General features: G+C 36.0%; 1 protein-coding gene and 1 pseudogene across 1 annotated transcript in view; both read left to right on the forward strand.

Moving 5' to 3' along the window:
- DPP10 (dipeptidyl peptidase like 10) overlaps window positions 1-27,891 on the forward strand; it is a 649,764-nt gene that overhangs the window by 51,429 nt on the left and 570,444 nt on the right. The window lies entirely within an intron of this gene.
- On the forward strand, window positions 24,074-24,229 carry LOC124516675 (uncharacterized; annotated as a pseudogene).

Here is a 27,891-nt window from a genome sequence, read left to right on the forward strand (position 1 = left end):
TCACTGAGGACTCATTTTAGGTAGCTGGGGTATTTACCCACCTCTGGCCCTATCAGGGTACAATGCAATTTCATGTCACATATTTGATCTCAGAATTAATAAGTGATAACTTGGAGTAGGAAGCCTTATTCTTGACTAGCATTAATTTATAGAAAACTGAGACTACCAACTCAAATGTAGATCCATTTTGTAAATCTCTTGCTCATTAGAAAGTCCCTGTGGTTTTACCCTCTCTCACCTACCTACAGCGTAAAGCGGTAATGAGAATGATCAATATTCACCTTTAAGGCTTCAGGGTATGTTTTTATATCAAATCTTCATGGATCTATAGTGCCTTCTTTTCTGTCTCAATCCTGACTAATAATACACAGTTTATCTTTCTTCATTTCAGACTAAGATATTATTTTTCTTCTGTTTATTCCTTGTTATTCAAAAATGGTTTCTCTACTATTAGTGTTTCATGTAATTTTGTTTGATGATTTTCAGTAGGAGAAAATAAGGTCTGTATTTTTGTGATCTTGTCCTAATTTAAATTTTTTAATTAAACATTTTTTAACGTTTATTTATTATTGAGAGATAGAGACAGAGCATGAGCATGGGAGGGGCAGTGAGGGGGAGACACAGAATCCAAAGCAGGCTCCAGGGTCTGAGCTATTAGCACAGAGCCCAACTTGGGGCTTGAACTCACAAACCATGAGATCATGACCTGAGACGAAGTCGGATGCTTAACCGACTGAGCCAGCCAGTCACCCCTAATCTTGTTCTAATTATACCCTGTTTTGTTTCCAGTTGTAGTTCTGCAATTAATATTTATGTTTGTTAACATCCATGTGCTTAGTCCTGTGAATAGTAGTAGATGTATTACAGTACAATATGTTCAACAAGACTGATGGATATCCATGTCCTAAGTACTATAATGAGAAGCTTTGGTGTATAGTTCCTAGATTATATAGTTCCTAGATTACTATTATTTTAGTGCCTACTACAATCACTAGATTTTTTAGGAATATTTCTGAGCTCAATAAATTGACTTGGGTCTCTAAGGCACTGAAATAAGGGCAGGGTTTAGAGATGGAAAAAATAGGCCAAATGCTTTTTTTTTTTTTAATAAGAAAAAAACTAGGGGTACATAATTTTCTTCAGTATTTAACATTTGGACTTGAGTTATGCAGAGAAATTCGGTTTGGGAAGCAAGCCTTCCATGGACAAGAACTGGGCAGCAGACTTGAGACTGTCACATAACATCCTGGCGCATGTGGCCAGTGGGTTGTAGAGTGCCATGCAAATTGAGAACAGTTGTGGCTATGGAATGAATGGGGGTTTGGTCTGCGTGCCAAGTCAATGTAAGGAATGAAAGCTACATCCCATGAAGGTGGTTTCGTGACAACCCTGGCTTTCAGCAAGTTGATGAAAAGCTTTATTATTCCAATTCCATTACAGTTGCAGGAATCCTTTTGGGGGTTAAGCGTACCCAAGAGTATTACCTCATTTGCACAGAACTTCACAAATTTCAGTGATTGATTTTATAAATATACATGTGTCTGACTTAGCATAATCAAAACCATGCATTAAAATATTTAAGAGTGTAATTGCAATATACCTTTCAAATCGATATGTAGCGTCTGTTTGGATTTATCCCTGTATCTGTCAGATAAGCTTCTATTAATCTTCAAGACCTAATTCACATATTAATTTTCCATCTTCTCCTAGGTGAATTGTTTTCACCACAAGGTTGTACCAAGATATTTCATAATTAGTAGCAAAGACTAGGCATCAGACAACTTAATTGTGAATCCTAGGTCTGCTAATTACCAGCCGTTTGAAATTGGGGTAACCATCTCATGGCTTTAAATCTTGATTTCTTCATCTGTAAAATGATAGAATAGTCGCAATTTAATAATAGTAACTGAACTTATTTTGGGAGTGATAAGTGACATAGTATATAGTAAACATATATAAAGTGCTTATATAAAGCTCATTTAATATTAGTCCTGTTTTTGTAGGTGGCACTTAATATTATTTACTTAGGACTTTTGATATTTTTGTTTTAAATTTTTGCTTGTAGATTGCTTCCTCTCTTAGATTGGGTCTCTTTCCATACAGCAATAACTTGCTATGTATTGTTCTTTCCTCAGTAGCTAACATGTGTTCTGAACACATTTTATTAATTTGGGGTAAATAAAGAAGAGTGCCATTCCTTCTCAAAATGCTGGCAGAGAGGGGGCACCTGGGTGGCTCAGTTGGTTGAGTGTCTGACTCTTGGTTTTGGCTCAGGTTATGATCTTACCATTTGTGAGATCAAGCCCGCATTGGGCTCTGTGCTGACAGCATGGAGCCTCCTTGGGATTCTCTCTCCCCCTGTCTCTCTCTGCCCTTTCCCTGCTCACAAGGGCGCATGCCTGTATTTTCTCTTTGTCTCTCTCTCTCAAAATAAATAAACATTAAGAAAACTGCTGCCAGAAGGACTTACCAGATACACATTCAATCTTATTTTACCTCAGTGCTACCCACCACCTGTCCTAAAGCCTCTGATATCCCACGCATGAAAGTCAAGCTCTTTTGAAAACTACCTCACTGGTGTTGATTCTTGTCACTTTGCTCAACAATCTATATATTGAAACCATTTTGTCTCCTCAAACACACTAGTGATTCACATGTGTTTTTGTCCTTTCTCTCACTGTTATTGGTTATTCATATCTAGGATTGTCCTTGCCTTCTTTATTTATCTAATTTACTTCAAGTCTTAGCTCAGACATCACCTCTCACACTTTCAGCTAGGTTTAAGTATACCTCCCCCATGCTCTATTTTGCCTAGTTGTCATATGTTTCATAATCTTTATTGTTATTAATTGTTTTTGTCTCTCACCCATGAGATTGTATTCTTTTCAAGGGCAGGCACAATTCCAATGCCTTAATTAATTATGAATGTTTTGTCAGAGAGTTCTTAGTTTGTTGAAAAGATTGAGATTGGATAAACGTGTTGAGACGAACTGAATATTTTATATAGAGTTTAGCTTTCTTGATACAGCTTTTTGACATGTGTTCAAAAGGACACAATTACTATTTTTGCCTTTGCCTGTTTAAAATGCTACTTTGAGGCCCCTACAACTTAGCACTCCAATATATGTAAAAAATTGAACTCAAGAAATAAGTAGCTTTGAGCTCTTGGAAAAAGAAAATGGATTTGGTTCTTCTTGAAGCATGGTCTCTAGCCTTCCATATCTTTCTGTGATTTCGATCAGTGCATAGCAAGCAAGTTCTGCAGGATCCTTACATTTTCTAGGAAAACTTTCTTCTCTTGCTTCTGTTAATACCTGGCTTCTTTAGAGCATGACATTTAGGTAATATATACACCTTAGGAAAATATGTCTCTTTTAAGTTACATGGTTTCTGGTTATCATACTGGCATAAGTTTTACAGCAGTAGCCAGCTGTGTCAAATTTTGTGAAGAAAGTAAAGTCCATGAGTAAACCAAGAAATGCATTTATTTCTTTGAAGGTTTTCCTAAGCTCCCCAACCAACCCCTCCCTAAAAAAGCCCAGCACAATACAAGTAATTCTAATTCTATAAAGCTTCCAGCTTCCTGTAAAATAAATTAATTGAAGGCAGTAAGATCTTGTTCCCTCACAGTCCACTGCACCAGGCGGTGTCTCTTCCATCTGAATTTTTTTCCTTTGAGAATGTTGTGAGTAAAACCCTTGGCTTTCTTCTCATGCCAAAGAAATCCTCTGTAGATTAGGGTACACTGGAGATAATTGTAGTAAACTACACTTCCAATTTCCCATGTCTAATGTTGGTTCCTTAACGTTCACGAACTGTGAGTCAGTTTTGTGATGACTGGTTTTTTTTTGGCATAATTTAAGCAAACAATGCTACTGAATTAAATTGTGGTTCAATTGAGACAGACACAATGTAGTTTTTATGTTTTTTTTCCTAAAGGGGGTCAACATGGTATGTTCAGTTTGAAATTGATTAATCTTTTAATGCTAGAAGAATTAATATAACTCCTCCTAATAGCCATGATCATTGCCCACCAAATCACATTGAATGCTTACTATACACTAGGCTCTGGGTTCAGTGATAACATGCACTATCTCATTTATCAAAGTGTCTAAGGTAACTATTATCTCCATTTTATAGATGATAAATAGGACCATAGAGAGTTCACAGTTACATAGCTTAAAAGTGGAAACAAGTTTTAATTCTACAGCATAAGATAATCACTCAAAACATAAGCTTGGATTTGCCTGTTTGTATCTGAGTTTCTAGGTTGAGCAATTTTGGTTTCCAGACAGTTAAACTCCTTGAAAATGAGGAAAATTATATTGTATTTATTTCTCTACTATTTATTACATAATAGGGATGCAGTTAACTTTTGTATCTCAGCCTTGAGTATATGTGTGTATTTACATGATTCAAGATTTCCAGCTCTGATTCTCAGCATTTTTCCATATTTATTTTACTTCAGGCTACAAATATATACCTTCATTTTATTACTGATCTTTCTTGTCCATGGTCCTGAAGCCCAGAAACTTCCATAAGGAAAAATGACAACAACAATAATAATACAGTGCCATATTCATCAACGGTCAAGATAATTGATCCTTATCATATGTGATACCTAACACAGGTTTGTATTTCTTGAAATCTTACCCTAAATTCCCAATTTAAAAGCTGAGAAAACTTAGTAATAAGAAAGCAAAATAGCCGTAAATGTCATTAGCCAAACTATGAGGGACAGAAAGTTAGAGACTGACCAGAGACTCACACTTGGCTTGGAAATGAGCTGGGAAGAAGACCCAGCTGAACTGGCTTATTTTCATGGCCTTTAATGATACTACCTTGCCTTTACTCTTAAATTAACAGAGAAAAAACTGTCATAAAAGATGAAAGGTTGAATTTTTAATCAGAATTTATCATCCATCATCACCAGCTAGAGAAGTGTGAGCCAGTTAGCCCAACCTAATTAACTTGCTGTGGTAGAGTGCTGGCTGTGATCCCAATAATCATACCACCAATGACTAGCATTTATTGAATGCTCACTGTGATCTTTATAAGCGTTACCCAATCTAATCTTCACTTTAGCCCATAAGAAGTAAAATTCCTATTACGTAGATGGAGCTCCTGATACACAGGGAGATTTAATTGCCCATTTCTCTTGGCATTGTTGAGGGTACATTGTTGAAGCCAGGGTCACCCCACAGTTTATACTCTTAGTCATTCTTCTGTATTGTCTGCAGACAATACAGAATCTGTCTTTGTTCAATACACCACTGTAATCTACTGGTAGCTAGCAAAATTGCAGGCATCATCACTTCCAAATACTGACTTTGTGAGTTCATCTAAGACACTGATAAGGAAAAAAATATTTCCATTTTGTTACCTTTGTGTAGATTTTTCCATGTGATCTCATGAATGACACCTTGAGTTCAATATTATTCTAAGAAAAATGCATTCAGGAAGAATTGTTTGTCATCACTTTTCAGGTGATTATGTATGTATAGTGTAGACATAACTAATCCTTGATAGGGAACAATATGTCACTGACACAAATGACCTTGGGAAATTATTAAGGCTGCCTTATCTGGGCATTTATTTAATGGACATTTCCAAAACCAAGACAAAACAACACACTGTGCCTTTGATGATTCTTGAGACATCCAAAAGGGAAATATAACAGTAGTGCACTACTTCCATACCAGATGCTATACTATGTTTTTCACATAATTTACTTTTAATTATCATATCCATTCTTCAAAAATATACATATATAAATATAATTTATTTGTATGTAACTAAAATGTTATAGTCAGTAAATTATATAGAGTTAAAATCATACTATTTATTTTGATTCTAAAACATCAAAAGGTATTAACCACATCAGATGTTACAAACTGTCCAACCTAGTCCAAATGAATTGTATATTGCATGTGTATTCCAATATGTATCCCCCCCCCACAGTGTGTATTCTGTGGTTGTTAGAATTTGTTAACAACATTTAAAAATTTCACAAAGAAACCCAGATTTTCAAACTTTTGAAATAATAGTAATCTGGCAGTATTGGGCTGCACAATAATGTGTGTTCGTGTGTGTGTGTGTGTGTGTGTGTGTGTGTGTGTGTGTGCATTCCTTGGTATGCTTTTAGTTAGAGAAATAGTAAATTAATCAGTGATAGTTTTTAATAAAAAGTGTGGCGGCATAGTAGCCTCAAATATAAAACATACTCTCTTAAAATTTAAGTTTTAGAGGTATCTCTCTGTGTGTGTGTGTGTGTGTGTGTGTGTGTGTGTGTGTGTGTGTGTGTATACATATATATGTATATATTCCTCTTAACAAATGGGCTTAGGGTAATATACAGAGTAACTTTGTCACAGTGTAGTGCAGAGGGAGGCAAGGCCCAGTGAAAGAGTTAGAAAGCATGAGTTTAATGATGGTTGTGCCTATTGCTTGTTAAGGGGGCTTTGACAAGTGATTTAAATTCTGAATCCAGCTAGATTTCCTGAAATTGGACAAACTTACAGTCCTAGGTGTAGACCACTAAGTATATAGGAAACTAAAAATTAGATAATGCATATTATGGCAATTTGAGAAATAAAAAGTGAATAGCTTTAGTAGACTGTGTCCAAGACGATGACTGAGCATCAGACATGTACCCCTGAAAGGCAGAAAAAGATTAAATGAAAAATATAAAGCCAAAAAGAAACTCATAAAAAGGAATGTAGTCTAGTGGCAGCAATATACTAGAAAGTTTGAGGAAACCCTCTGAAGTAGAAAGGTGTTGGGATCAGACTGATAGGCAAAAAATACTGGAGAGGAAACTCTGAGACTTTTCTACAAAATCATTGTAGAAATCATTTTCTACAAAAGTGGTTAATAATGTGCACAGAGATGCTTCCAGAATGTTTATCACATCAGTATTTAGCACGGAATTTGGAAGCAAACTTTCACTCTCATCAAAATACGTTCTTTAATAAATCATGCCATATAAATACTTTGGGACATTAATGAAACCATTAAAATGATATTGCAGAATTGTATCCATTAATATAAAAGCTGAAAATCACATTTTTAATTTATTCAGGAAACAGTTATTCAGCTCCTATTATGAATTGGGTAGTATTATGGGTGCTAAAATGCCAATGGTGATCCAAAACTAGCATGACTTTAGCCCCCTTTGGGTTTATGACCTGTTACATGAAAAACCTCAATCAAGTAAATATGCATATGAATGAATGTGAAGTTACAACTGTGAAGCACTGTAAAAATAAGTGTGGTCTTAGCAAAGTATGCAAAAATGGTATCTGCTCTAATTGGCCTTCCTACAATCTCTAGGATGGGAGACTTAAGAACTAACTGTGTGCATTCACGGATTAAGAATATGGGGGAGGTCAAGAAAGAAAAAAAAAAGGTTATATGGCTTTTTTTAAAACCTAGAAACGGAAATAGGCATAGGTGGCTAGAGGTTAGAGAATAACAGTGATTGTGGGAGATGTTGAACTGGAAAAAAAGGAATTATGAGAGATTTCTCAGCAAACATTAAATATTTCCTCTGTATTAAGCATTACACAGTTATTACATAAAATACTCTCAGAAACTTTTGAGGTAGATGAGGTAGATACGGCTATTTTCATTTCTACAGATAACAACACTAAAATTAAAAATTTACCCCTGATTACACAGTCCTGGCAGGGCTGGGCTTTGCATCCAGATTGAGTCTTATTCACTGTGTTATATTCACTTTTAAGACAGACCGTAGGTCAATTTATGAGATTCCAGACATTAAATTTCATCCTAAAAATAAGGTAAAACCATCAGCCTGTTGGCATTTACATACATTCCTCTGATGTTTGTGGTAAGGAGTTTTTAAGAGAAGCAAGAAAGACTACAGCGAGATCAGTTACAAGTTACAATGCAGGAAAGAGATCATGATAGCTTGAACCAGAGAGAGGACAGTAAAAATGGAGAAAAGATGAAATGGGTAACAAGCAAATTAGATCATCTTTGTGATTGATTTGTTGCAGAGAAGTGTGAGGAAGGTGTTAAAGGGGTCTCAGATTTATGATGGGGTGCCTGGTGGCTTAGTTAGTTAAGAGTCTGACTCTTAATTTTGGCTCCGGTCATGATCTCATGGTTTGTGAGTTCAAGCCCCGCATTGAGGTCTGCACTGACAGTGCAGAGCCGGCCTGGGATTCTCTCCCCGCTCTCTCTTCGTCTCTCTCTTCTCTCTCTCTCTCTCTCTCTTTCTCTTTCTCTTTCTCTCTCTCTCTCTCTCTCTCTCTCTCTCTCTCTCTCTCTCTCTTTCTCAAAATAAATAAACTTAAAAAAAACAGAGGCATCAGATTTTGACTGATCAACTGTATGGAAGGAGAGACCCTTCCCTAAGATGGGTGACCCTGAACAAGGACCAAGTGGTTGATTGGTCCAGGTGGTTGATTTTCATCTTGCTGAGTGCTTTTGAAATATATAAATGTTGAAACCAAAGCAGATGAATATATAGAGCTGGAACTTGATAGTAATAATTGGAGTAGAGATGTAAATTGGTGACTCAGCTGTGGATAGTTGACAGTTGAAACTGTGGACTTAAATGAAATTACCTAGGGAAATATATTAATGGATACAGATACATGTAAATCAAATATTAAGAGTAATTGTTTCTCAGCCGGTATAAGTATTCTATATACTTTTTTTCTTTACCTGTGTCTATTTTTATTTATTTACTTTTTGTGTCAAGTTTTCATTTAAATTCTAGTTACTTAACATACAGGGCAATGTTGGTTTCAGAAGTAGAATTTAGTGATTCATCACTTACATACAGCACCCAATGCGCATCACAAGTGCCTTCCTTAATGCCCATCCCCCATTTAGCCCATCCCTTGTTTGCCTCCCCTAGTTTTAAAAAAGTAATCAGCATATCAGGGCGCTTGGGTGGCTCAGTCGGTTAAGTGTCTGACTTTTGATTTCTGCTCAGGTCATGATCTCACAGTTTGTGGGATCAACCCCCAGGTTGGAGTTTGTGGTGACAGTACGGAGTCTGCTTGGGATTCTCTCTTGCCTCTCTCTCTGCCCCTCCCCTGCTCATGAGTGTGCATGCTCTCTGTCTCAAAAAAAAAAAAAAAAATAGAAAAAAAACTTAAAAATGTAATCAATACATTGTTTTCTGTGGATCAAAATTAAATAACTTTATTCAGCCTTATTAAGATATAGAGAACAAATAAATATATTGTATTATATTATATAATTATATAATATTGTAATATATTTGAAGTGTGTAACAAAATGATTTGACATATGAATACATTGTGAAAGAATTCCTTACCTCCATCCTTTCATGGAGGAGAAACATCTGTGTATTAATTAACACATCCACTGCTTCATAGTTACCTTTTTTGTTTGGTTTTGGTACACCTAAGTTCTCCCCTCTTAGAAAATTTTAATTATATAATAGTGTGTTATCGACTGTAGTCACCATGTTATACATTAGATCCTCAGAAATTATTCATCCTAAACTGAAAGTTTGCATCTCTTTTTTTTTACCAACCCCTCCTTATTTCCCCCACTCCACAGCCATTGACAACCAGCATTCTACTGTTTCTCTGCATTCAACTTTATTTTTCAGATTTCATGTGTAAGTGGTACTATTCAATGTTTGTCTTTCTCTATTTGACTTATTTCATTCAGAATAAGGCCTCTAGGTTCCATCTGTGTTGTTGCAAATGGAAGGATTTTCTTCTTTTTTAAGGTTGTATAGTATTCCATTGTATATATTTGCCACCTTTTGTTTATCCACTCATCCATAGATGAACACTGAGGTTGTTTCTATACTTTGGCCTTTGTGATATAAAAGGGGATATGAAGAGATATAAAGATGTCTCTTTGAAACAAGGATTTAGTTTCTTTGGTTATATACCCACAAGTGGGATTGCTGGATCAAGTGGTAGCTCTATTTTTAATTTCTTGTAGTGACTGTACCAGTTTACATTACCACCAACAGTGGACAAGGGTTCCCTTTTTCCATATCCTTGCCAGAATTTGTTATATCCTGGCTTTTTCATAATAAATACCCTAAAAGCCATGAGGTGATAACTCACTGCAGTTTTGATTTGCATTTTCCTGATGATTAGTGATGTTGAGTACCATGTTATGTGCTCGCTTGCCATTTGAATGTCTTTGGAAAAATGGGTACTCAGATCTTTTGCCCCTTTTTAAAATTGGTGTTTTTATTGTTGTTACTGAGTTGTATGAGTTACCTATGTGTCTTGGAAATTAGCCCCTTGTTAAATTATGTGGTTTGCAAATTCCCCCATCATTCCACAGGAATGGGACATTGTTTTGTTGATGGTTTCCTTTTCTAGGCAGAAGATTTTTAATTTGATGTAGGCCCCCTTGTTTGTTTTTGCTTTTGTTGCCTTCGCTTTTGTTATCAAATCTAAAAATTCATTGCCAAGACCGGTATCAAGGTCTTGTAACTCATTTGTTTTCTTCCAGGAGTTTTAGGTTTCAGGCTTTATGTTCAGGTTTTCAATCCATTAAGAGTTGTTGTTGTGTATGGTATAAGATGGTGGTCCATTTTCATTTTTTTGCTTGTGGCTCTTGTGTTTTCCTAACACAATTCATTGAAGAGACTATACTTTTCCTATTGTATATTTTCAGCTCCTTTGTTGAAAATTAATTGAGCATAAATACATGGGTTCTTTTTGTGCTATTTCTTTTCTATCGATTTTTGTGTCTAGCATACTATTTTTTGTTTTTTGAAAGTTTATTTATTGTCAATGTGGAGCCACATGCAGGGCTGGAACTCATGAACTGCACGATCATGAGCTGAGTCAAAAGGGACAGATGCTTAACTGACTGAGCCTCCCAGACTCCCCATAGCATACTATTATGATTATCATAGCTTGTAATATAGTTTGAAATTAGGAAGTGTGACGCTTCCAGCTTTGTTCTTTATCAATATTGCTTTGGGTATTTGTGGTCTTTTTTGCTTTCACTCAAACCTTAGGACAGTTGTTTTTTTATTTCTGTAAAAAAAAATGCCATCAAAATTTTGATAGAGCTTGCATTGAACCTCTTGATTGTTTTAGGTAGTACAGACATTATTTTTAAGTAGGTTCCCCACCCAACATGGGGCTCAACTCATGATCATGAAATTAAGAGTCACATGCTCTGCCAACTAAGTCAGCCAGGTGCCCCAGTATTTTTAACATTGGTTCTTCCAGTTCTTGAGCATGGAATATCTTTCCACTTATTTGTGTCTTCTTCAATTCTCTCATCAATGCCTTGTGATTTTCAGTGTACAGATTTTCCTGTTTGGTTAAAGTTATTGTAAACATTGTATTATATTTGATGCTATTGTAAATGGGATTCTTTTTCCAATTTCTGTTTTTGTTTGTTCATTGTTAGTGCACAGAAAGGTAAATGGGGGTACCTGGATGGCTCAGTTGGTTGAGTGTCTGACTCTTGATTTTGGCTCAGGTCATTAACTCACAGTCATGAGATTGAGCCCTGCGTCAGGCTGTATGCTGAGCATGGAACCTGCTTGGGATTCTCTTTCCTTCTCTCTCTGCCCCTCCCTAATTCATTCTCTCTTACTCTCTCTAACTAAATAGACATGTCAAAAAGAAGAAATGTAAATGTATTTTGTTTGTTAATTTTGTATCAGGCAACTTTTCTGAATTCATTTATTAGTCTAACAATTTTTTGGTGGAGTTTTTAGCATTTTCTACATGCAATGTCATATCACCTGTAACAAAAAATTATACTTATTCCTTCTGTTTTGAATGCCTTTTATTTATTTTTCTTGGTTTACTTGCTCTGGCTATGGTTTCCAGGACTATTTTGAATAAAAGTGGCAAGAGTAGGAATCTTTGTCTTTTTCTGAATCTTAGAGGAAAAGTTTTCAATTTTCACCCTTGAGTATGATGCCGATTTGTGGGCTTGTCATTTATGGGCTTTATTGTATAGAGGTATGTTTCTTCTATACCCAATTTGTTTTAGTGTCTTTATCACAAAGTGATGTTGAATTTCATCAAATATTTTTTCTGTATCTGTTGAGGTGACCACATGATTTTTATCTTTTGTTAATGTGGTGTATCACATTTATTGATTTTCATATGTTGAACCATCCTTGCATCCCAGAAATTAATCCCACTTGATCATTGTATATGATCCTTTTAATGTAATATCCAATATTGTTTGAATATTTTTGTGAGAATTTTGCATCTGTGCTCATTAGGGATGTTGGCTTGTGGTTTTCTTTCCTTGTAGTGTCCTTATCTGCTTGATATCACGGTAATACTGGCCTCATAAAATGAGTTTGGAAATATTCCCTCCTCTTATTTTTCATGGGAGAGTTTGAGAAGTTTTGGTATTAAGTCTTCTTTAAATGTTTGCTGCAATTCACCAGTGAAGCCATTTGGTCCTGGTCTTCTCATTGTTGGGATATTTTTAATTACTGATTCAATCTCCTTGCTAGTAATTGGTCCGCTCTGATTTTATATTTCTTTCTGAAGAAAGAATGAATGTTTTCAGGAATTTATATATTTCATCTAGGTAAATGAAGTTTAAAAAATATTAAGGAAAAAAGTTAAAACTTATAATGATAGAATAAATATCATTGTACATCCTGCAAAGGGTAAAGGTGAGAGTTCAAGAATGGACCCAGGGTTTCATGTCTGGATTTAAGAGGCTTTTCTTATCTCATTCTTTTGCAGTACATGTTCCACTTGGCTGATGACCATTTCCTCTGACTCTCTGATAGTATCATCTCCATCCAAACTCTCTCTGTCAAATATGTCACCTGACAGCAATGCAAGCTGTTGGCAGAACTCATCAACAAAGCTTGCATTCAGTTTCACTTACTCTTTGACAGAGTGTATATGATAAGCATCCTGTCACTTAGAATGCTGTTGTCATTTGCTGGTGTGCAGATTTAGTTGTCATGATGAAGTGAGCAAATTCTGGTAGTGGGTGAGCTAGACTCACTAAGTAGTATTTTCTGTCACAGTGTGTTTATCATGCACTATTTGGTGCATTCTTTACTAAGAAACTTAATTACTTAACAGCTCTAGATATATATCTTTGTGAGTTGTATATATGTGTGAATATATGCCAAGCTGTTATGTTGCATTTGACACATTTCTGCAAAGACACTGTGAGAAAAGGAAGGCAATGAGACCTTCTGTTTCTGTTTTGAGTCAGAAAAGCTGCCACTTAGTCATCATGTGGTTCTCTACTATATTTTCATGAAAATAATATCAGACATAGTAAACCCATATTTTTAAATTTAATACTTTAAAATATACTGTCACTCTCCCATAGCAAAACAAAACTTAACAAGCATGAACAAAATCTTCAAAATGTCAATGTAATATTGTGTTAAGTAATCGTATTTGGCTATGAAATACTTAATGCTTTTCAAATGAACTTCACTGAACACTTCTATCTCTAACAGAGTTTATTAAAATGCTCATTTTGATTACTTATAACTGTTGTATCAATTTAGTATTTCCAATAGTGGTTAGAGTAAGCACAATTTAATTAAATATCTTGGAGGAGGAAATTGATTTCAGAGCAAAAGTTGCTGTTTGAAATTACTTAATTGGACCTCAGATTTTGCTTGTTAATGGAGTTACCTTTGTATAGCCAATTGTAATAGTTTAAGCTATCCATGTGGCATAATGGATGTGTTCCTGTCTATAGAACTACAAATTTCAAGTAAGTCAAAACATAACAAGAAATCACCAAACCAGAACACATAAATATTGACTATGGATAGCAAAGCACATTTCATATTTATATTAAAAGTTGGAAACTCCATATAAATAGCCATGTTCCCAGGACATTCTTATATTCTCTGAATGCGGGGAAACTCTACATCTTGCTTTATTATGCCGTCAAAACAGGTGGATGGGATTGATCTTCTAAAGATTAAATTTTAAATTGTTGTTTAAAGTTCTATCTGAAGTATGATAGACATCCTTTTTCTCAAGTTACATAAAATATGTTCTGGATAATCTGAGTTATGTGAAGATGTAAGATTCTAGGAATTTAAGGAATTAAATTGTATTTTTCATTTCAGTACAGATGATTTTTAGCAGAAAACAATTTTTGGCAAAAAATTATTTACCAGAGTGAGGTTAGGTTTCAGAGCACATGAAATCATTTAGAAATAATTCTCTTGCAGTAAAGAAATTTGCTGATTCTTCCATTTGGAATTCAAACTTTTTTCCTTTTGTCAAGTTTATTGAGATGTAATTTACATACAGCAAAGTTCATTCCTGATAGTGAACAGTTCTCACGTTTGTCAGATGCATATCACAATTAAAATATAGAAGAGTTCCCCAAAACTCTGTGTGGGCCCTCTTTGGTCACCTTCCTTGATTATCAGTTCTTCATAGGAACTGACATGTTTTTGTCTATAGTTTTGCCCTTTCCAGGTTGTCATAAAAATAAAATCATACAATACATAGGCTTCTTTACTTAATATAATGCATTTGATTTTCATTCATGGTGTTGTATGTATCAATAGTCCTTTAGTTTTGGTGCTGAATAGCATCCCAGTGTATGGATATACCACAATTTCCTCAGCCATTTTATGTTTTTTGTTTTGTTTTGTTTTGTTTTGTTTTGTTTTGTTTTTTTGTAGGTAGTGTTCCTATCATGAGCACTTACCATTCTATCAGCATTCTAAATATAATTTTGTGTACTTTTTTTTAAGGATTTTTCTAATAAACTCTCATTGTTTTAGTCTCTGGAAAGAGGGAGCTTTATAAACTTATTATATTATTGTAAACATTTACATTTTAGTATTACATTTAATGAAAAATGAATCATATTAGAAGAGATTATGTTGAAATCCTCAAGGTCTGGTAACACTTTATTGGTTGTACTTTTTGGGGGATACATTTTTGGTATCAAAATGTAAAAAATGTGAAACTATAGACATATAAAGACTATGAGGAGAAAACTCTGCAGTGCTCTAACACTGCTTATGGTTTGCTGGAAAAGAAATACAATGAGTACTTATTTCAATCTCTAATGTCTGTACACTCAGACTCAAGGATTGAGAACTAATGACTTAACCTGAAAGTTTTAAAAGTGAGATGAAAATTAGTTAAAATTTAATTAACTGAGTTGGGAGAAGCAAGCTGACGCTATGGAGTGTGGGATGAGAAAGATGATTCAGTATTCCAAACATTAAAAAAAAAGGATGAAAACTGTAATTTATTATTTGAACTCACTTCCTGGGAGTTCTCTACTTTTATTAGCCTATATACAACCGTGTTTCAAGTAGAATTAAAACTGAGACATTTAAAATTCTGCAGTAGAAAAGTTGCATGGGTGTGTAGACTAAAAAATAAATTACTTGCATATAATTAGCAATCTAAGTTTATGAAATACAGAAAAGTGGGGCACCTGGGTGGTGATTTCGGCTCAGGTCATGATCTTATGGTTCATGAGAAATAAATAGATGATAGATAGATAGATAGATAGATAGATAGATAGATAGATAAAATAAATAAAGAAACATTGAAAAATTACAGAGAAGTAACTCTAAACTCAGTAGCTTAAAACAAGAATGCATATTTTTTACCTTTATTAAATCTATGTGAAAATATAGTAACATGCTTTCTACTTACAAATGAGTTTGCCTGTCCTATGACACACATATTTCTAATATTTTTGTTGTTATTACTCCTCACATATTCCCATGAAGAATTTCAAGTACCTCATTTATACTGCAATTCATATTAATATTTAAGTTTTATTACAAGTTATATGTTGATTTAGAACTAGAAGGGAGTTTAGAAAAGAGCCTAATAAAACACCTCATTCTTCTGGAAAAAAAACAAAAACAAACAAAAAACAAAAGACAAAACAAAACCTCTCTCTTGAGTAGTTAGTGAACAGAAGAGTTCCAAGGTTATAAGAGCTCCAACTCTCAGTTCTGATGAACTTTTCCTATTCCTTATTGCATCACTAAGATACAATGAAAATCACCAGATATAATGTTCTGTATTTTTGTTTGGAACAAACTCTTTCATTCAAGAAGTAGAGACATATTAAGTAAATCTGGCCTCTTGGTTCACTTTTTTTTCTGTAATTCTCCTCTTGCTCTCTCCTCATACCCCCAGAGCCATTACTGTAGGTCATTCCCACCCTACCTCTTGTCAGACCAGTGGTTCTCATACTTTGGTGGCTGTAAGCGTCATCTGGAGAGTTAATGCACACAGAAGCCCAAGCTCATATGGACAGGACCTTTAGATTTGTACAAATTTTGTGTATGATTTTCATGCTCACTAAAGTTGCAGGCCTTAGAGTCCTACGTGTGCATCCGCATGGGCCCTTCCAGTCTTTCTCACTCTGCCTAATCAAGAGAAAATGCTTTGGTGGACACAGTCTTTGTAATGCCTAATCTATTTTTGTTGTTGTTGTCCTAAATCAGTGTCATTGGCACTCATTGGACAGAGTCACACTTTCTGCCTTAGTATTAAAGAACCCTGGCCCAACTTTCTAGCCTGTGTCCCTTTACTTCAGCACCACTGAACTCCTTACCTTTGGGAGGCAATATTAAAAGTGTGGTTTCAGCTCTTGAAGACTTGACTTAACATAGTTACTCTTAATAGAAGTTTTCTTGGCTTGCATTTTTTATTTAGAAAAACAACAGCAACAGAGCTTTTTATGAGCTATGAATATACATAATATGTTGAGTCTAGGGACGAAGGCACTTGAGTTAATCTGTGGGTACTTATATGGCAGGCTCATCCCCAAAAGTGTCATGTTGTCCCTTTTCTGATTATTTTGCTGATGATGTATCAACTGACCCTTTGCTTTGAGTTTGCACATAATTCAATACCCAGGTTTGATTTCACAGACTCCCTGAAGCCTTTTATGGCTTCCCCAGTGTTATATATTCTCTTCCTCCTCTGCACATGTGTACAATGGTCATGTGGCCACTGTTATGAAAGAAATTCTGACATTGTGAGTGTATTTTCTACTGTATCCTCACACAAGGCAAATGAGCCAATTTTATTCCTTTTCATAATCACTGCACATGACAAGCTCCCTAAAATGCATATTGAATTCAGTGAATACACTCATTTTGAGCTCTTAATCTGTACAGCATTAATATTTCCCAATAATCATAATAACAGCTGCTGGTTCAGTAGTTAATGTGTACCAGCCTTATTAAGAATGTTATGCATATATCATTGGATATCCTTAGAACAACCACACTGAGATGTAGGTTTCTTAACTCCATTTTAAATACAGAGCAATTTGAGACCCAAAAAAGTTAAGTAACTTAATTTGTTACACTAGCTGTTAGGGACTAGAGCTGGGTCATAAATAGAGACACTTACTAACTTTATTGAAAGTGTCCATGATCATCTTAATATTGGCTGTAAATTACCTTTTTTTTTTTAAATTTTTTTTTCAACTTTTTTTTAATTTATTTTTGGGACAGAGAGAGACAGAGCATGAACGGAGGAGGGGCAGAGAGAGAGGGAGACACAGAATCGGAAACAGGCTCCAGGCTCTGAGCCATCAGCCCAGAGCCTGACGCGGGGCTCGAACTCACGGACCGCGAGATCGTGACCTGGCTGAAGTCGGACGCTTAACCGACTGCGCCACCCAGGCGCCCCTAACTTTTTTTTTTTTTTTTTTTTAATGAACTTAAAATGGCAAAGGCAGTAAGATATGACTATCTTGACATATCTTAAAGGCTTACAATGAAAGAATTTATTCTGTAATACAAAATCAAAGGTGATCTTCCAAACAAGATCAAGGGTTATAATTGTGTTAGACCACGTGTGTGTATGTGCTTGTGTGTGTGTGTGACATTTGTCTATGTGCAATTCAACTGCAGTTAGACAGGTGGTATTATTTTCTCCAGTAACTGCTTCCACTGTGCTTTCTGAAAGAAACCGGTCTGATTCCATATTTCAGGCACATTTTGTTATATAAAGAATCTCATTTTTAAAAGACCTGCTTCTAGGACGTCATCTAAAGATACAGCCCCGAATATGATTCTTAGTTCTGTCCCTTCCAACCCAGTACAGGCTAGACCTGACTGCATAGGCATCTTTTGGGTTGCCGAAGTCTGTTATTTCCCCACCCGCTTCCTCTGTTCCCTACTTTCCCTTCTGGTGTTCTATTTTATAGGGAACATTTCAATGTGAGTTCCCTCTGACAGTACATTTGATAGCTCTTAGAGACTTTGGGCATCCCCTCTAGGGTTTCCTGGCATAGAGACTGTTTCTGCCAAGAGCAAGTCCCAGCAGAGCCTGCCACAGATGGGAACCTTTCCCCAGTTTGCAACCCTCTTGTGGGTGTGCATAGGATCCTAATCTCCACGTAACTTCTATAGCATCCTCTGACTCAGGCAAAACTCATATATCTTTCCACACCCAATGTGGGAACACAGGCTCTCCTTTTCTCTACCCCACACACATATACCCTGTCTTTGTTCTTCTGTCTCTCTCTTGATCCTTCTCCTGCCACAACGGTAACAGGTGGCTTTGAAACAAAATTTCAGACATGAGATGTAAGGTAATCCACAAATCAGTAAGAAGTTTAGTGAAAGGAATGGGGGAAATGCTTTCATGTTACTTCAACCTTAAAGCAAGGGTTGAATTCTAGTGATGGGATGGAGTTGGAGAAATGGCTGGTTTGTTTGTTTTTTTTTTTTTTCCAAATTCAGTCATTCCTCAGCTTTATTATCCAGATCAGTATTTATCATTTTTATCTCTGGGCCAAAGTAGGAAATGCATTATGCATCATAATTAAATTATCTGCCTCTATCCCTGTCTTCTATGCACACAGACCTCTGAAATAATTTTTTTTAAACCTAATACTTTCCTAGGGGGCCTGAGTGGCTCAGTCAGCTAAGCATACAATTCTTGATTACAGCTCAGGCCGTGATCTCACAGTTTGTGAGACTGAGCCCTGTGTAGGACTCTGAGCTCACAGTGTGGAGCCTGCTTGAGATTCTCTCTCTCTCCCTCTCTCTCTGCCCCTCCTCCACATGCATGCACCCTTGTGCACAAGTTCTCTTTCTCTCTCTCTCTCTCTCTCTTCCTCTCCCTCTCTCTCTCTCTCTCTCAAAATAAATAAATAATAAAAAACTAATACTTTTCTGTACTACATACCCTGCACTATAATTTTGGTTTCTATCAGTTTTCATTCATTCTTATCAGTTCATTCATTCCTATCAGTTTTCCAGACATTTATTTCATGACCCACTAACCTGATTAGATAACCTTTGAATGGATCAAGTTCCATAGCTTATAAAACAAGGCTGTAGAAGGTAAAGACTAATAAACATGTTGGCCTTTCTCTCCCTGATACAATGGATTCTCAGATCAACAGCTGGACCTTTGTAAAATTTGCCCTGAAAATTTTAGAATCTTAATCTGCAGTAGTTTTCTCTGCTGTGATCCCTGCACTACTGGGGAACATTTAGAGCAAGGAAAAGAGCAGCGGTATGTCATGGCATGTGCTCATCATGGCCACTTTGATTGGTGGGTGGCTGGGTGTGTGTATGTGTACTTATGTTTATTAATACAATTTTATTGTTTTCCCTGAATGTGACAATAATGTATACTCTGGAACTATTTTTGAAACATATAAATGAATAAATTACCCACTCTTACTCGTACAGAGTAAGCACTATTTCAGATCTTTATCAGACCCTAGACAGTACACGAACTCACTCATGCACCCTTGTATTTTAGTAGTCTTTTTACTTCTGCCAGGGCTTTCTTGATTCTAGAAGTTGCTCATCCTGGAAATATGACCTTGACATAAAAGTCAGCTCTTGCTCTGAAGTTTAAACTGGCATCTCCCTATTGCCTTGAAGGGTAGATTTAGGCTTTCTCTGGGATGAGAACATGATCTTTAAACTCTATTAGCCTTTCTCTACCTCTCTCTCATTTAACATGAAAATGCTTAGGTTTTTCTTTTCAACTTTCTTTTTTTTTTGTTAGCTTTTATTGTATACTTGCTAATTTTATTCTCAGTGTGACCTCTCAGATATCCACAGGGAAAGGCAAATTGCTCCAGAAAACCCCTGTGCAAGGGGAAGTTCAGAAAACAGACTTCTCTTTGTAAGAATAATATGGGCTGGAAAATGGTTCACAGGGGCACATAAAACCCTCTGGATACCAAGAGTGAAGGAGAGTAGACGTAATGATCTGGACAGGAAAAATAGTAATAAAGACTTTGCCTCAATCATTCTTTAAGTATTTATCATTTGAGTTATTGGGGTGTGGGTCTCTGGTTTCCAATTTGCAAAAGCAAGAATCCATAGATGGAGGGATACTGTCTGGTACAGACTCATTTAAAGCATTGCAATTCCATTTTAACATCAAGTTGCCTTACTTGATTATTTCAAAGCCAAGGATAGGATGCCAGTTTCTGAGTGCCCCAGTTTATCCTAAAGTTGAAATGTAATGCTGTGACCCCAAGAAGTACATTTTGTGGGATGGCTTTGTCAGTGCTTGGTTTGGTCTCATGGGTAGTTTCTCACTGAATTGTTTAAATTGCTAAGCGCCAACTATCATTCCTTATCTCAAAACTAAAATTAAAGCTTTTCTCTTGGCAAAGGAGTACACACACACACACACAAAAACAACCAAAACAAAACCTATATGCGTTCCCCCTTTTATACACACACACTCTCAAAGTTCTTTGTCAGTGTCCGTGATGACAGTTGTAAAGGTCTATCAAGTGTATTTGCCTGACACGATGCTAAACATTCTTGTTAAATCCTCAAAACAGTATTTTGAGATAAATATTATCATTTTTTTTTACAAATACAATTAAAAAGATTCAAGAAGTTTCTTACTGATCTAACATGCTGGTAGAGCTTTCAACCCACGTTCTCAAGAATATCCTCTGGGTGTGTGCTAGTGTGCAGGTGCCCTTTGCTAGTTAATAGTAGATACCTTTTCAGACATCTGGTCAGAATCTTGTAGTTGTTTAGTAATAATGAAGAGGAAGATGAATAATGAAGAGGATCAGCTAATCCTTCAACCAAGTGATTTCCCTGGTCCTCTTATTTCCAGGCAACGTGTTTGTATTAGTAATAACTCCCTAAGCAAGTGTCAGGGGCTCTCATTTGCTCTCATTTCTACGGCAGACTTTACTAACAGATCATAGCAGTCTTTCCAGTGGAATCCTTCATAAACAGCACGTAAGCCACCCATCAGCAATCAGTTGTGAGTGACATCAAAATTGAAACCATTGTGCCATTCTGGCCTTCTCCCATCCAATGACTCTTCTACTCTGATGATTGAAAAGTAAGTTTTGAATTTTTAACTTGAATCTGTAAGAGATAGGTTGATTTGCATCAGGCACTTATTAGGTGTTATGCAGAATAAGCTGGTCAACTCATTGGATATCCATTGTCATGGAAGGTAGATTAAGTTAGCTTTCCCTATTAACAAAAACAACAGTAACATCTTAGTGTTATAATGAGTTAAGAATTTTAGGAAAGCGCATTACATCTATATTCTTGATTTTAGGATTTTACTTGAACAACTTGAGTTCAAAATAAAAATCTCATTGTTTCCCTCACAACCCCTTAATGTATAGCATCTAGCAACAACCACCACAATAATTTAAGTTCATTTATGTATTTTTTAAAGAAAGAGATAGTGAATGAGTGAGGGTGGGGCAGAGAGATGGGGGGTGGGGGTGTGGGGAGACAGAGAATCCCAAACAGGCTTCACACTGTCAGCACAGAGCCCAGCATGGAGTTCCAACTCAGGAACCCTGAGTTCATGACCTGACCTGAAATCAGGAGTCTGATGCTTAACCGATTGAGATGTCCCACAGCCACCACAATAATAATAAAACTTTCCTGCCTTCCTACTGTGAAGCTAAGGTCTTTACTGACTACTCCCTATGGACTCAAATGCAATTTTCACAAAAATCTTATGTATGAATAGAGCCGAAATAACTACAATTTAACCTTCAGTAATATAGCTAATAACTAGAAAATCCTGAGCTAAATACCAGATTGCTTCTCTATCTTTAAAGCTTATTATGATACAACAGAGAACATAATGATAGTAACAACTTTTCATAGCAAATGAGCTAAAATGAGCAGTTTTTCTAGTATCTCTAAGACTTTTTATGAACTGCATATTTAAACATTTTGCTAGATTTTAATATTTTGATTATCCTTGGTAGCTGCAAATTTCCACTGTCTTTTTTCTTTTTATTGAAAGAACACAACCCACCTCATCTGACATCCTCAGAATCTTGCTTTGTGCAGATTATTGATATAAAATAGTAATACAGTTACTCATAAATATGTTCTTAGATATTGTGATTAGCAGTGAATCAGCAAGAGCTCATTGAACTCCCTCTCCTCCCCATCAGCACTGGTGATGTTTGTCCTGTGAATTCTGTAGTCCTGGCACCATAATGAAAGGTATATCCAAGCTAGCCTTCTGCCATCAGCCAAGCCACTTCCAGCTTCACTGACTTTTCATTAGACTTATTTGGTTTCCTATTATATAGGAACACTTGATATTTTGGAATAGGACTGTCCTGACTTACATTTCATCTATCTGTTAACTGTTCGACTTCCATCAGATCAGCTAATCCTTCTGTGCCTCAAATTTTATCTTGAAAGCAGGGAAGTTCTGGTCCTAAAGTTGTCATAAAAATTTTAATATATTCACAAGAGATTCCTTTGAAATTATGAGGCTCATTGACTGTTATTACTATCCCAGGGACTACTATGAGGTAGACAACACATGGATGTATAATTTTAAACAGTTAAAAGAAAGTAAGACACGTAAGACAAACTTGAAGGGACAATATTTAATAGAAAATTATTATTAATATTTATTATGTAAATCCTTAATGGTATTTGGTGACGTTTCTATAGCTTCACATGGACTTACTGTTTTTCACATAAATTATAATACATATATACATACGTATATTCATATATATATGCATGCATACACATATGAGAGTGTGTGTGTATGTACGTAATGTTTTTTTGTGTTGTACTAACTACTGGGCATATATTTTGACTTCCAATTTACTGCAGGTAAGAGTTTTTACCAATGTTTTGCCTTAGTAATATATGGAAAATCATCTTGACAGCCTTTAGTATTAGTTTCTTGGCACCAGAATGCCTTATTGCTAAGCAGGTGACAACTATTTCTATTACAATAGTGGCAGCCTCCTATTTTTAGTACCAGTTTTGGTATAAGATCAATTACACACATTAATCCTAGTGATAGAACATCTTAGTGACTAAACTTATAAAGCCTGGTAGTTCTGTTAAAGTCTGAAAATAAAACTATGCTTAGGTTAAAACAAAACAACATAAAAAAAGTAAGGTTTAGCAAAAAATATATTTTTATTTCCTCAGATTTTCATGTAATTATATATTTTTTTATATGTACTATAGTAACAGAAACTGTAAAACTGGTCACCTGGTAAAGAGTTACGTTTTGATAACAGAAGATGAGTGAAAAATCTCATCATAATCTTTGACTTAGTTAAATGGCAGCTATGGAAAACAATATACGTAAGTTAAAAGGCCATAACCCATGCCACCATCAAGTATTTGATTTATCCAAATTTATATAAAAAAATCTATTAGCTCAAATGTTGACCTCTCTTCTTTTTTCCCTTCTTATTTTTTTTCTTTACCTACTTCTCTCCTCGTAGTCACCAGAGAATGCTTGTGGGCAGTAAGAAAAATATTAGGTGGTGTTTTTGAACAATAGCTATGCTTGGCTGGATGAGGATTTGTGCAAAAAGTAGTTAAATGTGTTGGCTAAAGTGGATAATCTATGGATCAAGATAATACTCGAGTTTGGTTTACTACTTATAGTATCTGTCTTATTATTTTGAAATTCAAAATTAGTTTTAAGAAAATATTTTAAGATTCAAGTCTTTAATGTGTTGGCTCCTTACTAATCTATCGAAAGTGGCATTTTGAAGTAAGAAACTGAATGCCATACAATAAATAGATTAAAAGCCCATTTGATATTAAAAAATAATTCTGTGAATTTATTTTTATGTGCTTTAGTATCAGAACTGAAGCTTTGCGCAGTGGCAGTATCGTAGCAAATGAGGTTTATCTGAGGCGTGATTATTGCTAATGGTATCAAAACTGAAAATAAAGCCTTGTCAATCTATCAATATGTAAATAACTATATTAGTTATATATATGAATGTCCAGTATGATACACAGGTCTTTTAAAATCACTTCCACAATTGCTATAAATTAAGCCATATTGATAGAAATTTTTTTTTTTTTTTTGCCAATATGAAAGTAATATAAAAATGTTTCTGGAAAAAAAAAAGAAAAAGTGTCTCTGGGGATGCCTAGGTGGCTCAGTCGGTTAAGTGTCTGCCTCTTGGTTTCTGCTGTGGTCACGATCTCATGGTTTATGAGTTTGAGCCCTGCATTGGATTCAGCACTGACAATTAGGAGCCTGCTTTGGATTCTCTCTCTCTCCCTCTGTCTCTACCCCTCCCCTGCTTGCATTCTCTCTGTCTCTCTCTCTCTGTCTCTCAATAAGTAGACAAACAAATAAATAAATAAACTTTAAAAGAATGTGTCTAGCATTATAAGAATTGCAATGGAGGGAGCCTGGGTGGCTCAGTCGGTTGAGCGTCCGACTTAGGCTCAGGTCACAATCTCACGGTCCGTGAGTTAGAGCCCCGCGTCGGGCTCTGTGCTGACAGCTGGGCCTGGAGCCTGTTTCAGATTCTGTGTCCCCCTCTCTCTCTGCCCCTCCCCTGTTCATGCTCTGTCTCTCTCTGTCTCAAAAATAAATAAACGTTAAAAAAAAAAAAAGAATTGCAATGGAGAAGTTAGAATTTAAAGCCATAACAAATAGCTTACATAATTAAAACACTTTTGTATGTGGCAAATTGTTTGGCCTGGTGGTATAAATATTTCTTAATGATTCAAAGTAATAGTTGTGAACAACTTGTAAAATGATAGTGTGAGAGAGAATGCATTGTATTTTTTTTTTAATTTTTTTTCAACGTTTTTATTTATTTTTGGGACAGAGAGAGACAGAGCATGAACGGGGGAGGGGCAGAGAGAGAGGGAGACACAGAATCGGAAACAGGCTCCAGGCTCCGAGCCATCAGCCCAGAGCCCGATGCGGGGCTCGAACTCACGGACCGCGAGATCGTGACCTGGCTGAAGTCGGATGCTTAACCGACTGTGCCACCCAGGCGCCCCATGAGAATGCATTGTATTTAAAAGCTGGAGTGATAAATATAAAATCTTGCATAGCTGTGTATTTAAACCTTTCATTGTGACAACTCTGAATACATTTTAGTGGGATTAAAATAAAGTATTAGCATAGATTTTATAGCAAGTTGATCTTTGAACAACAGGGTTTGGGGCACTGACCTCTGCACAGTTGAAAATCTGAGCATAACTTTCAACTTGGCAAAAATTTACCTACTAATAGCGTACTATTGACGGGTAGCCTTATCAATAACATAATCAGTCAATTAACCATATTTTGTAGGTTTATGAATCATATACGGGATTCTTACAGTAAAGGCAGCTAGAGAAAAGAAAATGTTAATAACAAAATTATAAGGAATAGAAAAATACATTTACAGTGCTATGCCTATATTTAATGAAACAAAGTCCATGCATAAGTGGTTCCATGCAGTTCAAACCTATGTCTTTCAGTATCATCTGTATATGCTATTTCCTCCCATCTGTATCGCAAGACCCTCTCTCTTTACCTCCGCTTTCAGATTTTATTTCACAGAGTTCTAAAAGTTCTGTGATGGAATAGGAATACTTGCCATATTAATACATGGTAAGTTTTTTCTCTTGTAAAACTCAGTCATAATAGGAATAATGGAATGATTCTCATGACAGTTTTAAAAGTTTCTTAATGAGGGGCACCTGGATGGCTCAGTCAGTTAAGCATCTGACTTTGGCACAGGTCATGATCTCGCAGTTCCTGAGTTTGAGCCCGTCATCGGGCTCTGTGCTGACAGCTCAGGGCCTGGAGCCTGCTTCGAATTCTGTGTCTCCCTCTCTCTGCCCCTCCCCCACTTGTGCTCTGTCTCTCTCTCAGAAATAAAAATAAAACATTAAAAAAATACTAAAAACTTTTTTTTTATATTTCAGATGTATCTTATAAGGTTTTAAAACTGAATTTTGCACTAGTATTAGTTTCTCTTTATTTCTTTTTGTTTTTGTTACGGTGTAATTGACATAACATTGTATTAATTGCAGGCAAATAACAATTCGATATTTGTATATGTTGCAAAATGATCACAACAGTAAGTCCTGTTAACATGTCTCACCACAGTTTACAATTTTTTTCTTGTGATGAGAACTTTTAAGATCTACTCTCCTAGTTAGTTTTAAATATGCAATACAGTAAATACAGGATTATTAATTAAAGTCACCATTCTGTATATCATATCACATCCCCATGACATTTTATAACAGGGAAATTTGTGCCTTTTAATCTCCTTTGCCTCTTTTACCCATACCCCACCTCAGACAACCACCAGTCTGTTCTCTGTACACGTGAGCTTGGTTTTTGTTTTTGTTTTGTTTTGTTTTGTTTTAATCCTACGAGTGAACTCATACAGGATTCATAGTTTTCTGTCTGACTTACTCATTCCATATAATGCCCTTACAGTCAATCCATTATGTCACAAATGGCAAGATTTCACTTTTTTATGGCTGAATAATATTCCACTGTATATATCTTTGCCACATTTTCTTTATTCATTGATGGACATTTGCGTTGTTTCCATGTCTTGACTATTGGAAATAATGCTGCGATCAGCATGGAGGTGTATATATATTTTTTAATTAGTGTTTCCAGGTACAATGGCACTGTAGTGATACAGATGAATCTCACAGTGTGTCTTTCCTATTTAATTAATGTTTTGATATACACTGTAAGAAGTAAAAAGCATGGAGTGCCTGAGTGGATCAGTTGGTTAAGTGTCTGACTTTGGCTCAGGTCATGACCTCACTGTTTGTGAGTTCGAGCCCTGCATGGGGCTCTGCACTGACTGTGAGGAGACCTGCTTGGGATTCTCTCTCTCTCTCTCTCTCTCTCTCTCTCTCTCTTTTTGCCCCTCACCTGCTTGCACGCTCACATACTCCTTCTCTCTCTCTCTCTCTCTCTCTCTCAAAAATAAATATTAAGAAAAAAATGAAATATTAAAAGAAGTGAACAGGGAGCACCCATTTACTGGGTAGTAACCATCTGACTTTTAATTTGGGCTCAGGTCATGATCTCACAGTTTGTGAGATCAAGCCCCATGTTGAGCTGAGAGCACAGAGCCTGCTTAGGATTCTCTCTCTACTTCTCCCTCTGCCTCTCTTCTGCTCATGCGTGCATGCTCTCTCAGAGTAAATAAATTTAAAAAGGAAAAAGAAAAAGAAGTGAATGATCAGGGGACTTCAAACTGATTAGGTCTATATGAAGTGATCAGAAAAAGCTTTGTAAATAATGATGTTGTAGCTGGACCTCAATAATAGGTAGCATTTAAAAATCTAGGGGGAAATATGGTGCATTCCAAGAAGAGAAAACTTCTTAGACAAAGTAATAGTAGCCAGTGAGCAGCAAACATGGAAAATGTGGCTTATTTTCAGTAAGTAAGCTGCTTCAAAAGAGAAGTTAAGACAAATGAGGTTGAAAGTGAAGTCTGATGTCAAATCATTGCCTGCCACACTAAAAAGTATCTTAAAAAATTTTGTTGGTTTTTTAAATTTTTTTTTAATGTTTATTTATTTTTGACAAAGAGAGAAACAGAGCATGAGCAGGGGAGGGGAAGAGAGAGAGGGAGACACAGAATCCGAAGCAGGCTCCAGGCTCTGAGCTGTCAGCACAGAGCCTGACACGGGGC

The sequence above is a fragment of the Lynx rufus genome, unplaced genomic scaffold (genome assembly GCF_022079265.1).
Source record: "Lynx rufus isolate CCGP_SWC_20201006 ecotype Redwood Valley unplaced genomic scaffold, mLynRuf1.p SCAF_2, whole genome shotgun sequence".
In the NCBI taxonomy this organism is placed as follows: domain Eukaryota; kingdom Metazoa; phylum Chordata; class Mammalia; order Carnivora; family Felidae; genus Lynx; species Lynx rufus.